Raw genomic sequence first — 15,787 nt, 5'->3', positions numbered from 1 at the left:
TATAACTGAGAGCTACAAATTCTTCCTAGCTTAGTTGTACGTGGGGGGATGGCCCAGTTGCTTTGATGAAGCTAAGCTCAAAAGTAGTTTATTGCTCTGAGGTGTTATAAAGAAGTATTATAGTACGTAGGACTTTGATTCCTAAAGAAAAAGTTAAAGCTTTTCTTTATAAACAATTTAAGAGGAGTTAATTAGTTTTAGGCTCATCTCACTGAGGTTTTTTAGAATTTATCTTTCTAAAGAAATGCACACGATTGCCTCATAAAAAGCTTACTTGAAGTAAAGTGGGGCAAATAAATTTTAGTACTTCTTGCATAAGGGTAAAGCGAAGAGGCCTGTGTGTAAAAGAAGAGCAACAAGACCCTGCGAAGCTTTATTTTAATTGAAGTTTTTGGGTTTGTTAACCCAAAAGCTTATGCATAGCTTTAAGGTCTCTTTTAAGCGAGCGAGTTTTTAGCTAAAGCAATACTTTGTGACGGATCTGTAATGACATAAATAATATTGTATAATAGGCTGATTAACTTATAAAAAGGGTTCTTTTTATGTAAATGAGTGTGTTGCTTAGTGATAGATTGTTGAATGTGTTGGGCACTAGAGAGGCTGTATGAGAGTGGCTTAGGCAGGGGTTTGCTGCAAAAAAAGGCTTACTGTTAAGGGGTGTGTGAGATGGTTTTTTTTCATATAAAAACTGAGTGTTTAGAATAGACGTTGGAGGAGGGGACTTATGTCAGGGCGGAGGGGGTGACACTGTTAGGGTGCTCCCATTACCTGAAACTATTTCAGCTGTTGGAGATGCTGTTGTGAATGGTGTCGCTGAAGTTGTTCCTGATAATCAGGAGGAAGGGGGCCCCCATGCTGAGGGTGGCTATGTTCCTTTAGAAGAACAAATAGCTGTTGTGGAGCCTGAAGTCCCAGCTAATGTCTGTCAGCCAGTCGAGCAGAGAAATGTGGTTGTAAGTGAAGAAGACAGTGTTCCTGATGTTAGTAAAGACGGGGTCAGTAGTTATTAATGCTCATAGTTAAAGTTTATTGGTGTATTAATAGTTATAATTTATTAAAATAATCCATAAGATAAGCAAAATTACAGTTAATTCGTTTATTGTTAGGCTGTTATGGTCTATTTAAAAACTGGTCAATACGGGTCTCCTTACACCTAATTAACTTGGTTTTAGTGTATGCTTGAAAGGCTACAAAGCCTTTGCGGGGAGTAAGCATTCTTCAGGACCACATGAGATTCAACCTAATTATTGGCAGAGAAAGTGGTGAATTTGACCCTTAAATTCTAAGTTACTTGGGCTCTATAGCTAATTGTAAGCTGTAGGATAATGGGGATTTGAGACGTTTATTTCCTCATTTACCCCAGCTCTGGTTGCTCATGTGGTTTTCGGTTCGAAAACGAGGCGTGTATCTTAAAAATAAAAAAATTTTTGAAGCGTAAGTTGTTGGTCGCTTTAAGTCTAATTAAAAATAAAGTAAAAATGGAGCAAAAACAAAGTTGGACACTTAACACTTTGGGTGTCTTCAGAGGTGTAAAAAGGGGGGTCCAAGCTTATGTGTACTCATAAAAAAATGCGGTGTGCGGGGGGTTTGTGCCTGTATATATAACAAAAATTCATGAGGTGGCCGAGGAAGAGGTGGTGAGCTGTAAACTCATAAACAAGGTGTAGGCCTTTCTTATGAGATGGTTGGTAACAATACTGTGAATAATATTAACACGCCTAAGAGGGTTGGTCCGTGACGAAGTACTAATAAGTTGGTGAAGATTATGAATGACAGGTTCTATGATTTGCCTTGTCCTGTAAACTTAAACGCTTGGTGAAGGTTTGGCTCTATACTAGGCTTGTGCCTAATTATCCAACTTCTAAGGGGTCTTTTATTGTCAACTCATTATACTGCTCATGAAGACATGGCATTCGATTCTGTAGTACATATTATGCGTAATGTGGAAAAAGGATGAATGTTGCGTAATATTCATGCAAATGGGTCCTCTATGTTTTTTATCTGTATTTATGCGCACATTGCTCGTGGGCTGTATTATGGGTCTTATTTAGATAAGACAGTGTGGTATTTTGGGGTGCATTTGTTTTTGTTAACTATGGCGGAGGCTTTCCTCGGTTACACTTTGCCTTGGGGGCAAATGTCATATTGGGGGGCTACTGTTATTACTAATATACTTAGAGTGATCCCCGTAGTAGGAGAGAGTATGCTCCGCTATGTATGAGGGGGTTGGACCGTGTGTAATGCAACTCTAAAGCGGTTTTATACTTTACACTTTCTCTTACCGTTTGTGATAGTGGCGGTTGTTTTTTTACACCTGTTTTTTTTACATGAGAAAGGGAGTAATAACCCTTTGGGTATTGAAAGAGGTACTATGTGTGTGCCCTTCCACCCCTTCTATACTATTAAAGATCTTTTTGGTTATGTTTGCTTTAGGTTCTTTTTTATATATTTAGTGTGTGTGGATCCTGAGCTGTTAGGGAATCATTTAAACTATTGGCCTGCTAATCCTATAAAAACGCCAATCCATGTTCAGCCTGAGTGGTATTTTATGTTTGCTTATGCAATCCTTCGTTCAATTCCTCATAAAGCGGGGGGGGTATATGTTATGTTTTTGTCGATTGTAGTATTATACCTAATTCCTAGTCTTCACAGAGGTAAGTATCGAAGTTTATGTTTTTACCCGTTTAATCAAGTAGTGTTTTGAGTGTTGGTTGGTAGGTTTATTAGGTTAACATGGATTGGTGCTCGCCCAGTGCGGGAGCCTTATATCATTTTGGGGCAGTGTCTTTCAGTCATTTATTTCTCTAGGTTGTTATTAAACCCTCTTTCTTTGTGGGTGTGGGACAAGCTGCTTGAATACCCTAAATTCTGTAGGAGTCGTCCTGTAGACCTGAAATGGTTTAAGTTTTTAGCTTATTTCAAGTTATTAAAATTAGTAAATCGCGAAAGTAGCGCACGTGAGTGGGCTAATAAGTGTAGAAAAATATAAATATGTCTTTTTACGGGAGTCGATATTTTGGTGATATTGTCCATGGGGAACTAGGGAAAGACCTGTTCCGGTACCATGGTTTTGTGATGATAGTAGCAGTGGCTGTGTTGGTCTTTGTTATATATATAGGATGCGTAATCCTTCTTACTAAATTTTCTTATCGCCATTTCTTGAACCGTCAACGATTAGAATTTTGATGGACTATTGTGCCAATGTTGATGTTAGTAGGGTTGTGGTTTCCTTCTATAATTAACCTATATTATATAGAAGAAGTAAAACGGCCCCGGTGAAATTTTAAGGCGATTGGGAAACAATGGTACTGATCTTACGAATTTTGTCGCAATTTAGACACTCCAAGCTCTAGAGAAAGCGCTGAAAGAATTTCGTGTTATACAATTGATTCTTACATAGAAGACCAGCAGGAGACATTTAGAAAAGGAGGGTATCGTTTGTTGGATGTTGATAACCGGATGGTGGCTCCAGCAGATGTGCAAATAACTGCTTTTGTAAGAAGGTCTGATGTGCTCCATTCGTTTGCACTCCCTAAGTTACTAATTAAAGTAGATGCCATCCCAGGTCGAATTAATCGGCTTCCTATAAAAGCTTCCCAGTGTAGAATTATTTACGGGCAGTGTTCTGAAATTTGCGGGGTTAACCATAGATTTATACCGATTGTGATTGAGTTTATTCCTGAGAAATATTTTGTCATATGGTTGGAAGCTCTTAACTAAAATAAAAAATAAGCTAAAGCTTTTAAGAAGCGTTAAACTTTTAATTTAATGAACTTGTACAATGGGCAAGTAGCTTTTAGTGATAAGGTGGTCTAATATTAGGATATAGGGCTCATGCCCCTAAGGCGCCGTGAGTAGTGGCTCTTATCTTTGTGAGAGCTGGCAGAGCTAATGCGTTTGATTTAGGATCAATTCATAAGTATATATACTTGCTTTCATGGCACAAGCTGGCAGACCTAATGCATACGATTTAAGCTCGTCTTATAAGATATACTCTTGTTTGTGTGTGAATTACAAAGCTAAGCCCAGTCTCATTATGGTTAGTGTCGAGTGTCTATTTAAGACTCTAAGGAGAGTAGCTGTTTTCTTTGGAGCCTCTATCCTATTAAGCCTTTGTCAAGTGTCAGCGGACTCTTTTACTCCCTTGGGGTCGACTAAGGCTGCACTGGTGGACTGAGTAGGCGTGGTTGTTGGTGTTATCCCTTTTGTAGGGGTGCTTCTCGCTGTGGGCTTCTATACTTTGTTGGAACGTAAAATTTTGGCTATCATTATAATCCGAAAGGGTCCATCCAAGGTGAGTTATATAGGGATCTTGCAGCCTTTTAGTGACGCAGGTAAGTTGTTATGTAAAGAGTTTATTGTGCCTACACGTGCTAACGTAGGGCCCTTCATTTTGGCTCCTGCACTAATATTAACTATCAGTTTACTTGGATGGCTTTTATACCCGTATAAGTCGGCTGAAGTGTTTTATGTTTTCGGGGTGATTCTGTTTATAGTTATTACTAGAGTCAGGGTTTACGGGGTAATAATATCCGGATGGGCTTCTAACTCTAAATACTCTTTGCTAGGTGCAGTTCGTGCGATGGCGCAAAGAATTTCTTATGAGATCCCTATAGGATTTATCTTCTTTTGTGTGGTGCTGTGCTCGGGTGTGTTTATGTTTCAAGAAATTAGGGTGTTCCAACAAAGGTCCTTTTTTTTCTTTTTTCCTTTGTGCGTAGTTATAGTTGTCTGAATGCTGTGTATGCTAGCTGAAACTAATCGGGCGCCATTTGATTTTGTGGAAGGAGAGTCGGAATTAGTGTCAGGATACAACGTGGAGTACAGCGGAGGGGGGTTTGCAGTTATATTTATTGCGGAGTACTCTAGTATTCTTCTCAGAAGGGTTATAAGGGCGGCGATATTTTTCGGGGGAAATGAAGCGTTGATCGGGGTCTTTATGATGGCTTTTGCGGTCTTCTTTGTGGTTATTCGTGCTTCTTTACCTCGTTTACGTTATGATAAGTTAATGAGTTTGTGTTGGACTGTTCTTCTATGTGTCATACTTATGGCTAGTGTGTGTGTAGTAGTTCTAGTTAGGGTGTATGTAAGATAATATAAACTAGTATAATTCATTTACACTGAATGTGTCAGATAAAGTCTGTCTTACTTATGGTTAAAAGGTTGGCAATTAGACTTATTGCATTGATTATTATAAAAAACCTAAATATGAGTGTCATTGGGTTAAGCGTTCTAACTATTCTAAGTATGGGCGCCACAAGAGTCGCGATAGGGGGGGTAGAGTTGAACGGGTTGTACACCACAGACTTTGTAATAGGGTTAATGGTTACACTAACTCTATTTGTAGCAATTCTTTCCTACCTAAGGAGGGTTAAGATCCACCGGAAAGCAAGATTTAATTTAATAATTATCAGAATCAGCCTAATTTTAGTGATAAGATTCAGGGTGAGGAGGTTCTTTCTTTTTTTTTTTTTTTTTGAAAGTGTGCTAGCCCCTCTGTTGTTATTAATTGTAGGCTGAGGCTATCAGCCAGAGCGTTTACAGGCAGGGGGGTATATAGTAATCTATACGGTGTTCGGATCTCTTTTTTTCTTATGGGGGGTAAGAGAACTCTATATTAGAGGGTTGAGGAGGAGGATAAGTTCTGTGGTAAGGCTAGTAAAAAAAAGGGGAATGAGATTGTGATGGCTATACATTCTAGGGTTTCTTATCAAGCTACCAATATATCCATTTCACCTGTGACTACCTAAGGCTCACGTAGAGGCCCCAGTAGCCGGTTCGATGCTATTGGCCGGGGTGGTACTAAAATTAGGAGGGTACGGGCTGCTTCGATTTATAATAGTTATACAAATAAGGCTTAGAAGCGTTTTTTTTGTGCTGCTACTAGTGGTGAACTTGGCAGGAGGTGTCTACGCAGGATTAGCGTGTGTACGGCAAGTGGACCTAAAATGTTTGGTAGCATATTCCTCTGTAGCGCATATGAGGCTTGTGCTATTAGGAGTGCTTAGCAACACGGTATTAGGGGTAGTGGGGGCCATTATTATTATGATCGGGCATGGGTTGTGTTCATCAGGTTTGTTCAGGTATGTGAATGCTATCTATAAGATGAGGCACTCGCGTCTGCTAGTAATAAATAAAGGGGGCTTGTTAGTCTGCCCAAGTCTAGTCTTAATGTGTTTCCTGTTAAGATCAAGCAACATAGCAGCCCCTCCTAGTCTAAACTTATTTGGGGAAATCCTCGTTTTCGGCGTGGGAGGGTGAATAAGTGGAGTGTTCCTGCTTATCCTGGGTCTGATAAGCTTTATTAGGGCATGTTTTAGACTATACCTATATGGAAGTTGTTGTCACGGGAAGGGGGTGTCACACAGGGAGTCCTTAAACTTGAGAAGAGTTTGTGATGTTTTTGTTCTGGCGGCTCATTGGATACCGCTGAACTTTATGTTTATGTTTATACCCTAAACAATGAATCGTAATCCTTATTCTCGTTACTATGTACCAGGTCCAAGTCCGTGGCCCTTTTTTGTGGCTATCTCGGCAAACGGAATAGCGGTAGGGTTAATTTTGTGACTGCATCGAACTCCCAGATTTCTATTAATAGGAATGAGGTTGGGGTGTATACTATTGAGAACTTTTAGATGATGGCGAGACTTAATTCGTGAGGGAGATATTGGGGTTTCATACTCGCTTCGTAATCAAGAGATTTCGTGATGGAGTTGCCCTTTTTATTCTGTCTGAAGTAATGTTCTTCTTTTCTTTTTTTTGGACTTTCTTCCATAATGCCTTAAGACCCTCGTGTGAACTAGGGATGCGATGACCCCCTCCAGGGATCCGCACGCCAAACCCGTCGTCGACAAGGCTGTTCGAGACAGGTCTTTTAATTAGGAGGGGGTTATTCGTAACTCAAGCCCATAAGAGAATGCGTTTGAAGGATTATGATGTTGGGCCATTTATTGGCCTAGTGGTAACAATTTTATGTGGGACTGTGTTCTTCCTAGTGCAACTTCGAGAATACTACTGAAACTCATACACTATTGCAGATAGGGTGTATGGAAGAGTGTTTTATTTACTAACTGGGTTTCATGGAATGCACGTAGTTGTGGGGACTCTTTGACTAATGGTGAGGTTAGTCCGACTATGGCGTGGGGAGTTTTCCAGTCAACGGCACTTTGGTTTTGAGGCTTGCATTTGGTACTGACACTTCGTAGATGTGGTATGGGTAGCATTATGATGTTTAGTATATGTGTGGTTTGGAGGATGGTTATACATGTGGTGGTTCAAAATATGAGACGGGGACGTCTATACGTTTAAGTACCCAGACGCAAAGCCTTCGTGGTATGCGTACATTCAAGAAGAGCATGCTCCGTCCTGATATAAGATTCCTGACCATTTAAAAGGTTAAAAATAGGAGTCATACAGACTAGTTAAACAGTTTTGATTTGAAATCAAGTACCAAAGCGATTCCAAGCGCTTACTAGTCTGAGTAAAGTAGTCTAATTAAGGACAGAAGACCTATGATTTTCAAGTGTTATAAGTAACCTTTACTTGAAATGGTAAGCTTTGTGGTAAGACCTATAAAATTAGTGAGATTAGGGGTAATATTGATCGGGACAATTCTTAGGGTTAGAAGAGAAGAGATAGTAGGGGTGTGACTCGGTTTAGAGCTAAATCTGTATGGATTTCTTGTAATTATAAACCCTGATGGTCACTATAGTCCTGAGCCCTGTGTAAAATATTTTGTGGTACAAAGAACGGGGTCAATTCTGATACTAGTGGGTTTTGTAACCTTGATAGAGCAGCACGTAGTGAGAGGGCTGGTGATAAGGGGGGCGGGTACAGTGTTAAAATCTGGCGTTTTCCCGCTACATTCGTGGGTCCCTTCAATTATTAAGAACAGCAGATGGTTAGCAAGAGGGTTAATATTAACTTGGCAAAAAGTCGCCCCCCTTGTCTTTTTATCAATAATTATACCCTCTAAGGGGTTGTGAGTAGTAATTGTATTGATAGCTGGAATTGGGGCAGTAGGGGGCCTTAACCAGAATTCAGTACGAGTAATAAGCGCGTACTCGTCGTTTGTGCATACATCATGAATGCTGTTAGGGCTCACATGGTCAAGAGTAGTCTTTGTAGGGTATTTTGCAGTTTACTCGCTGTCGGTAGGGCTGTTTTTTTATGGGTGCTCAATAATAAACAAAACAAGAATGGGCGGTCAGATTAGTAGAGCCGCGAGGGGTATAGGGTTACTGATACTGATGGGGATGCCTCCTTTCCTTGGCTTTCTAGCGAAAGTATTGGTGTTTCTAATGAGAGGAAGGGCTGTAATCGTGGCTTGTATTATAGGTTCAGTAATCAGGCTAAAATTCTACATTGACTTTTTTTATAGGATAGTAATAAAAAGGTTAGTAGACAAAAACAAAGCAGAATTCAAGATTATGTGGAGGATAGTGATCGGGGCTAACCTAGCAGGGGGGGCATTGATCTTGGTGAGATTTATTTAGAAACTGCTTTTAGGCCAGGGGCGTTTTGATTTCGGCTCAAAAAGAGTGGGTAAAACCACAAAAGTATGATAAAAAGGTAATTTAAAATAAAATATTTTGTTTCAAACATAACTATAGGTAGTTGTTACCTCCTTTTTGTAGAATGGTACTTTAAAAAAAAGGATTGGTTTGCATCTAATTATTAAGCCTAGGTTTTCATTCTTAAGTGAGGAAGTTAATTAACATAATAGGGCTGCTAACTTTGTTATAAATGGCTTGTACCATTTTTCCTTATAAAAAAGTAGTTTAATTTAAGAACGATAGGTTGTGGGGCTATTAGTGGTGTCAACCCTTTTTTAGCTAGATATAGTTTAAAATAAAATATTGGCTTTGGGAGCTAAAGACACTTCCATAAGTTTTCTAGAAGAATGGTTATGGGGTTAAGAGTTGCGTTTGTCTGCATTGTGTCTTTTTTGTTTACGGGGTTATTTATGCTACTAAGGGAAAAGCGGGGTCTAGACCGAGAAAAGTGCAGTCCATATGAGTGTGGATTTGAGCCTATTGGAAGAGCTCGGAGGCCCTTTTCTATCCGATTCTTTCTAGTAGCAGTTTTGTTCGTCGTGTTTGATGTAGAGGTAGTGCTGTTAATACCTTTTGCCTACATGTTCTTTTACGGTAAGAGAGTGTTAGGGATTTTGTCCTCAAGGGGTTTCCTTCTTATCTTGTTTGGGGGTCTCTACCACGAATATCGTGAGGGGTCTTTGGAATGAGTAGGTTAATACTAGAAGTGGCATTTATGCGAAACGAATTTTGATGAGAGGTGATTGTAAGAGGCTTACTTTTGCTGTTGGAAGTGTATTGTGTGTACCTGTGGTTTTCACGTCGAGAGTGCTTCTTAAGGAAGTATGGGACCAATGAAAGTTCTCAAGGATCTAATAGAAGGTTTGAAAAGGCATATCTTACTATAGCGTATAGGGAAAAAAATATTAAGAGGCTAAAATCTAGTGCGGCTCTAAGGGCTAATAAGGCTAGATGATTGGCTTCTAAGTAAGGATAAATAAAATGATAAAAATACTAAAAAAGGAAGAAGTAGGGGGTTATGGAGAAGTGGAGTCCTGGTGGACGTCGATGGCTGTGATCAACAAATCACAAAGATATTGGAACCCTTTATCTGTATAGCGGAGTCTGAGGAGGGTTGTTTGGAGCAAGGTTGAGGTTAATGATCCGAATGCAACTGGGGCATCCTGGAGCAGTGTTCTTAAAAAGAGATTGATTCTATAATGTGGTGGTTACAACGCATGCCTTAATAATAATTTTTTTTGCTGTGATACCTATCTTAATTGGAGCTTTCGGTAATTGGTTGATTCCTCTGCTAGTAGGAGGTAAAGATATAATTTACCCGCGAATAAACAACTTAAGTTATTGACTATCTCCTAATGCACTATATTTACTAATACTGTCCTTTAGAACGGATAAAGGAGTTGGTGCTGGATGAACTATTTACCCCCCTTTATCTGTGTACCCCTATCATAGGGGCCCTAGGATGGATGTTCTTATTGTGTCACTACATCTAGCTGGGCTCAGCTCTCTAGTGGGGGCTATTAACTTTGCTAGGACCAATAAAAATATGCCAGTGTTAGAAATGAAAGGAGAACGAGCGGAGCTTTATGTTTTAAGGATTAGAGTTACTGCAGTTCTTTTAATTATTTCAATTCCGGTTCTAGGAGGGGGCATCACAATAATCTTGTTTGACCGAAACTTTAACACAACTTTTTCGATCCCGCAGGAGGGGGGACCCCGTTTTGTTCCAACATTTGTTTTGATTTTTTGGGCATCCGGAAGTGTATATTCTTATTCTACCTGCCTTTGGTGTGATATCAAAAGTAATTATGCATTGCTCTGGAAAAGAAGCGGTTTTTGGTCTAATTGGGATAGTATACGCAATAATCGGAATTGGAGGGTTAGGGTGTATGGTGTGGGCTCACCACATGTTTACCGTAGGTCTTAATGTTGATACTCGAGGCTATTTTTCTACCGCAACTATAGTAATCGCTGTTCCAACAGGGGTGAAAGTATTCAGATGACTGGCAACTATAGCAGAAGAAAATTCAAAATAAAGCCTGCCGCCTACTGAAGTACTGGGTTTCTGTTTTTATTCACCGTGGGAGGGCTAACAGGGGGTCTTACTGTCTAGGGCTTCTATGGATGTGTCTCTACACGACACATATTATGTGGTGGCTCATTTCCATTATGTGCTAAGAATAGGGGCGGTGTTTGGGGTGTTCTGTGGTCTTAACCATTGGTTGCCAAATTTTGTTGGAGTATGCTTTAATAAGAAATGGAGGAAAGCCCATTTTATAGCAATATTTTTTGGGGTAAATACTACCTTCTTTCCTCAGCATTTCTTAGGCCTAAGAGGAATGCCTCGACGGTATATAGACTACGCTGATATTTATGCTCACTGACATTGGGTGTCTTCTTATGGGTCCGCTGTGTCTTTTGGGTCTCTAATATATTTTAAGTTCCTTCTATGAGAGGCTCTAGTAAGCCAGCGAGGGGTTGTATTTAGTGGGGGTTTATGTGGTGAAATAGACTGAGCAGGTACCCGAGACCTTTATCCAGGAAGGAAGCATGTTTATAGCCAATTGCCATTTGTGTGAACTAACCCTTATAACACGTGTATCACTTATATTTATAAGAAATCGCGTAATCAATAATTTAAAGTCATGTTAATAGATGTTTTTTCTAGATTTGATGCTCACAGCTATAACTTAATTTGGTTGTCTATGCCGTTATGGTTGCTGTCTTCTATAGTGCCAATAACCGTGCTATTTAGAGACGTGTACACTAAGGGTAGAAGTACGAGCTCTTTTCGGAGTTTGGTGCTATCCTTTACTTATTCGATGATTCGATTGAACGGAAAGGGACTAAAGCTATCTGGGTTTCCTCTAGTAATAAGGGGTCTGTTCATGATAATTCTGATACTAAATCTGTCTGGAAACTTTCCATTCTTTTTCCCTGTAAGAGGGCAGTTTGTGTTCGGGTTCTCCTTTGCTTTGTCTATTTGAACTTGTTTAGTTTTATCTAGTCTTTTATGCAGATTTGAGCAGGGGTTGATGAGTCTCGTTCCAACAGGTTGCCCGTTAATCCTTGTGCCTTTTATAGTAGTGGTTGAGCTAATTAGTGGCATACTTCGCCCTTTAACATTAGTTTTACGTCTGACACTAAATCTGGGAGCTGGTAAAGTAATTCTAACTATATGCAGGAGAGAGTTAGTAGTTAGCTGGTTAAATAGCAGAAGGCTGCTTACAGGAGTTGGGGGTATTAAAGGGTTAATAATGGGCGGAGGTGTTTTTGGAGCCGCTGAAGTTGCAATCGCGTGTATTCAGTGTTATATTTTTTGTGTCTTATTGTGTCTCTATACGGAGGATCATAGAAGGTAGGTAGTTTTAAAAGCTTTGCTGAAGCGACGGCCTTGTAAGTCGTAGAAAACTATGTGTTTTAAAGCTATGATTTGAATAAAATTCCTAGGAGTTTTCTTAATAAGTATAGGCTGTTTTGTAATCTTCCGTATAAACAAACACCTTTTGTGTTTATTTGTAGGGCTTGAAATAATAAGACTAGGCTTATTGTTTGTAACCCATGTGTTTCTAATAAATCAGTTTTGGTTAATTTTACTAATTCTATGTTTAGCTGTTTGCGAAGCCAGAATTTGCTTGGCCCTTCTGGTTATGGTGATGCGACTATGCGGAGACGATTTGATGTCAAGGTTACTAAGAGATGGCTCGTAAAAATAGTATCATACAATTAAAAAGTAACTTAGGGTTACTTTTACTGATTCTGATTGGATACTTATTTATTCTTAGAGGGAGGACCTTTGGAAAAGCTTATTTATTGGAAGTTACTGTTTGAGAGAGTAATTGTCTCTCATTTAGCTTCAGAGTTCTACTAGATAGCGTAAGAATAGTCTTTGTTGGGACGGTTTTGGTAATTAGAGGAAGTGTAGCAACCTACTGCAAGTGGTATATAGCTGGAGAGCCATACTACAAGCGGTTTATGGGATTAGTATGGTTGTTTGTGCTGTCTATAGTGTTTATAATCTTAGTTCCTAATTTAGTAATACTTTTAATTGGTTGAGACGGGCTAGGGCTCACCTCATTCCTATTAGTGGCTTATTACCAGAACAATAAGAGGTTATCTGCGGCTATGTTGACAGCTTTGACTAATCGAATTGGGGATGTTTTTGTACTTTTTAGAGTTTCTATTTTTTTAAGAGAAGGGGGGTGGTTAATTTATATATACCACCCAGTGCAGACATGGGTTAATTTAGGGTTTGTGGTAGTTCTTGCAGGTATAACTAAAAGCGCACAAATGCCGTTTTGCGCATGGCTACCTGCTGCCATGGCGGCACCCACACCGGTCTCCTCTTTGGTGCATTCTTCGACATTGGTGACAGCTGGGGTTTATTTGATTCTTCGCTCTTTTTATATTATCAGAGCTAATCCCTTTGTGACTCAAATACTTATAGTCTTAAGACTATTTACTCTAATATTAGCGGGGTCAAGGGCTGTGTTTGCGTTTGACCTAAAAAAGGTAATCGCACTCTCGACTTTGAGGCAGTTAAGGTTAATAATATTCTCGATTTCAATCCTTCTTCCGTCTGTAGCTTTTTTTCATTTAGTAACCCATGCGGTATTTAAAGCTTTGTTGTTTCTAGGCGCAGGGGGTGTTATTCATAGAAACCAAAGAATCCAAGATATCCGGGGGTTAAGAAGCTTGTGGCAAGGATTACCGGTAAGAATGGGTGCAATAACGGTTGCAATTGTGTCCTTGAGAGGGGCCCCGTTTATAAGAGGGTTTTTCTCTAAAGACCTAATAATTGAGCTAAGAATGATAGACAGAAGAATAACTTATGGGTGCTATTTATTAGAGCTAACAGGTTTAATCTTCACTTCTTTTTATAGGGCACGGATTGTATTTAGAGTAATACTTGGGTCTAATTACGTTAATAGCAGAAGTTTGCGGATTAATGAGCACTTAAATATACAAACTCCTTTTCTTAGCCTGTATATTGGGGCTATTATCTTAGGAGGGGTATTAGGGAGGAAAATAGAGAGGTTTGGGTTTGTAGTAGTTCTTGAGAAATATGAGAGAGTCAGAGTATTTCTTATTCCCTTTGTAGGGTTAATTTTGTGATGAGGAGTGCTTAGAAAATTAGGGTCTAAGCCTTGGTCGTCAGCCAAACTATTAAGATTCTTTTTGAGAATGTGGCTCATAGAGAGGCTAACCTCCCACCCCAGAAAAATGGCCTTCTTTAAGGGGTCCAGGATGGTAGCTCAAAGTCTGGATCAAGGTTGACTAGAGCTATTGGGCCCTCAAGGTGCCCATAAGGGACTAGGTCAACTCAGCTGTTTGAATGAAATTGTTCAGAAAAATTATTTTACCTACCAGCTGGTAGTATGAGGGCTGGTGGTAGCGGGGGGCGTAAGCTTAATTATGTTTATATAATGAGAGTTATAGTCATATGTGTAATTTTGATGGCTGTGTTTTCGATTGTCTTAATTGCCAAGCAACCTATTTCTTTAGGGCTAGTGCTATTGAGGGGGTCTATAATTGCATGTGTGGAGGTTGCACTGGAGGTTAGAAGGTTGTTAGGGTTCTTATTGTTCCTAACTTACGTTAGGGGTGTAATAGTCCTGTTCTTGTATGTTTTAAGGATCTACCCCAATGAAGTGTATCGTTTTAATCTAGAGTTTATGGTTCTCGTCAGAAGGTGTTGTGCCAGAGCGGTCCTTATGGGTCTTATGAATTACGAGTACAGAGAAATTAGCGGGTCTTTGTTTCTAAGTTTCATGGCTGAAAGAAGCGGGTTAAGGTTATATATCCTAATAGCTGGTGTGTTACTGTTTGTAATATTAGTGGTGTCGTATTTGTGCATAAAAACCATGGTGCCTTTACGAAGAGTAAAATAAACCTAAAATAGAAGATACAGTAGCTTAATTAAAGCGTCTCATTGAAAATGAGGAAGATGGATACTTTAGTACCTTGTGTCAAATCTGTAGGAGGGTTTGATTATGGCCCTAAATTTATGGGCAAAATGCTTCTCATGATTCTAAATGCGGGCTTGAACAAATTAAGTGCAAGTTCAACATCAGTGGGGAAAATTGGTTAATAAAGGAAACTTTAACCCAGCTTTTTGACAAATTCGGGGTCAATTGATGAATGCCAGCAGCCGCGGTTAGATTCAGTTCGAATATAAATTTAAGCGGATTGGTTAGAGTCAATGTTGTGTTATAAAACTATAAAAAAACTATAGGTGCAGTGTAATGTTAACGGTTTTTTGTGGTTATATTCCTAAAGTTTTAGTGAGCTTCTAACGAATCTATGAAGTGAAACCAGGATTAGATACCCTGTTATCCATAGTTTAAAACAAAAGTTCCTCTTAACTAAACATTTGGTTGTCAAAGAGAAATAAATAGGCGGTGTCTGAGATAGAAAACAGGGGATCCTGGGTGTTAAAGGATAACCCACCTACATTTGAGCCTTGTCTTATTAGTGCGTGTGTATGGTTGTTTACTCTAATATGGTGAGTGTCCGGGTAAAATTTTTGGTTATTACTGAAGCTAACTCTTATTTTACTTGCTGAGTTCGGTAAGGTAAGTTACTTTTAGTTAGGTGCAGCTACTAGAATTGGCTATATGCCCATGTAGCACAACTTCAAAAATAATTCAGATTGACATGCAGCTTATGACAAGGTTAATCTGGGATACAGATGTAACTTAAGCAATAATTCAAAGATTGAGCTACTAAAAGGTAGCTCAACTAAGTAGACAAATAAGATAAGAAAACTTGCCTTTGAAGAAGGACTTGTAAGTAAGGGTTAAAAATAAAATTACCCTGAATACAATCAGATGAGTACTAATCGCCCGTCGCTCGCGGGGAAACCTGTGAAAAGTCGTAACAAGGTAGCAGTAACGGAAGTTGCTGCTAGGCTATAATATGCATATATAGTAAATAATATTATATTTGCCTTCCAAGCAAAAGTTCTAATGAAATTAGTGTATGCTGGCCAAATAGTTTAAGCTAAAACGTTGAGCTGTTAATTCAAAATCGCAGTAATTTGCTTTGGCTTGCTTAAGTAGTTTAGGGAAAACATAAGATTTTCATTCTTAAGTCAGATAGTATTTCTCTTAAGTTGTGCTTAGTAGTTAATGTTAATATAACTGAGAACTGCAAATTCTCCATAGTCTAGTTAGGCCTAAGCTTAGTGCCACGTGGGGGATGATCCAGTTGCTTTGATGAAGCAAAGTTCA

At 39.3% G+C, this 15,787-nt stretch overlaps 1 pseudogene; it reads left to right on the top strand.

Annotated features, from left to right (window-relative positions):
* Positions 1–9,753: 9,753 nt before the first annotated feature.
* Positions 9,754–11,053, top strand: LOC134703809 (cytochrome c oxidase subunit 1-like; annotated as a pseudogene).
* The last annotated feature ends 4,734 nt before the right edge of the window (positions 11,054–15,787 follow it).

The sequence above is a fragment of the Mytilus trossulus genome, unplaced genomic scaffold (assembly GCF_036588685.1).
Source record: "Mytilus trossulus isolate FHL-02 unplaced genomic scaffold, PNRI_Mtr1.1.1.hap1 h1tg001190l__unscaffolded, whole genome shotgun sequence".
NCBI classification, from domain to species: Eukaryota; Metazoa; Mollusca; class Bivalvia; order Mytilida; family Mytilidae; genus Mytilus; species Mytilus trossulus.
The sequence above is the reverse complement of the archived record's forward strand: the minus strand, read 5'-3'. Positions and strand labels throughout refer to the sequence as shown.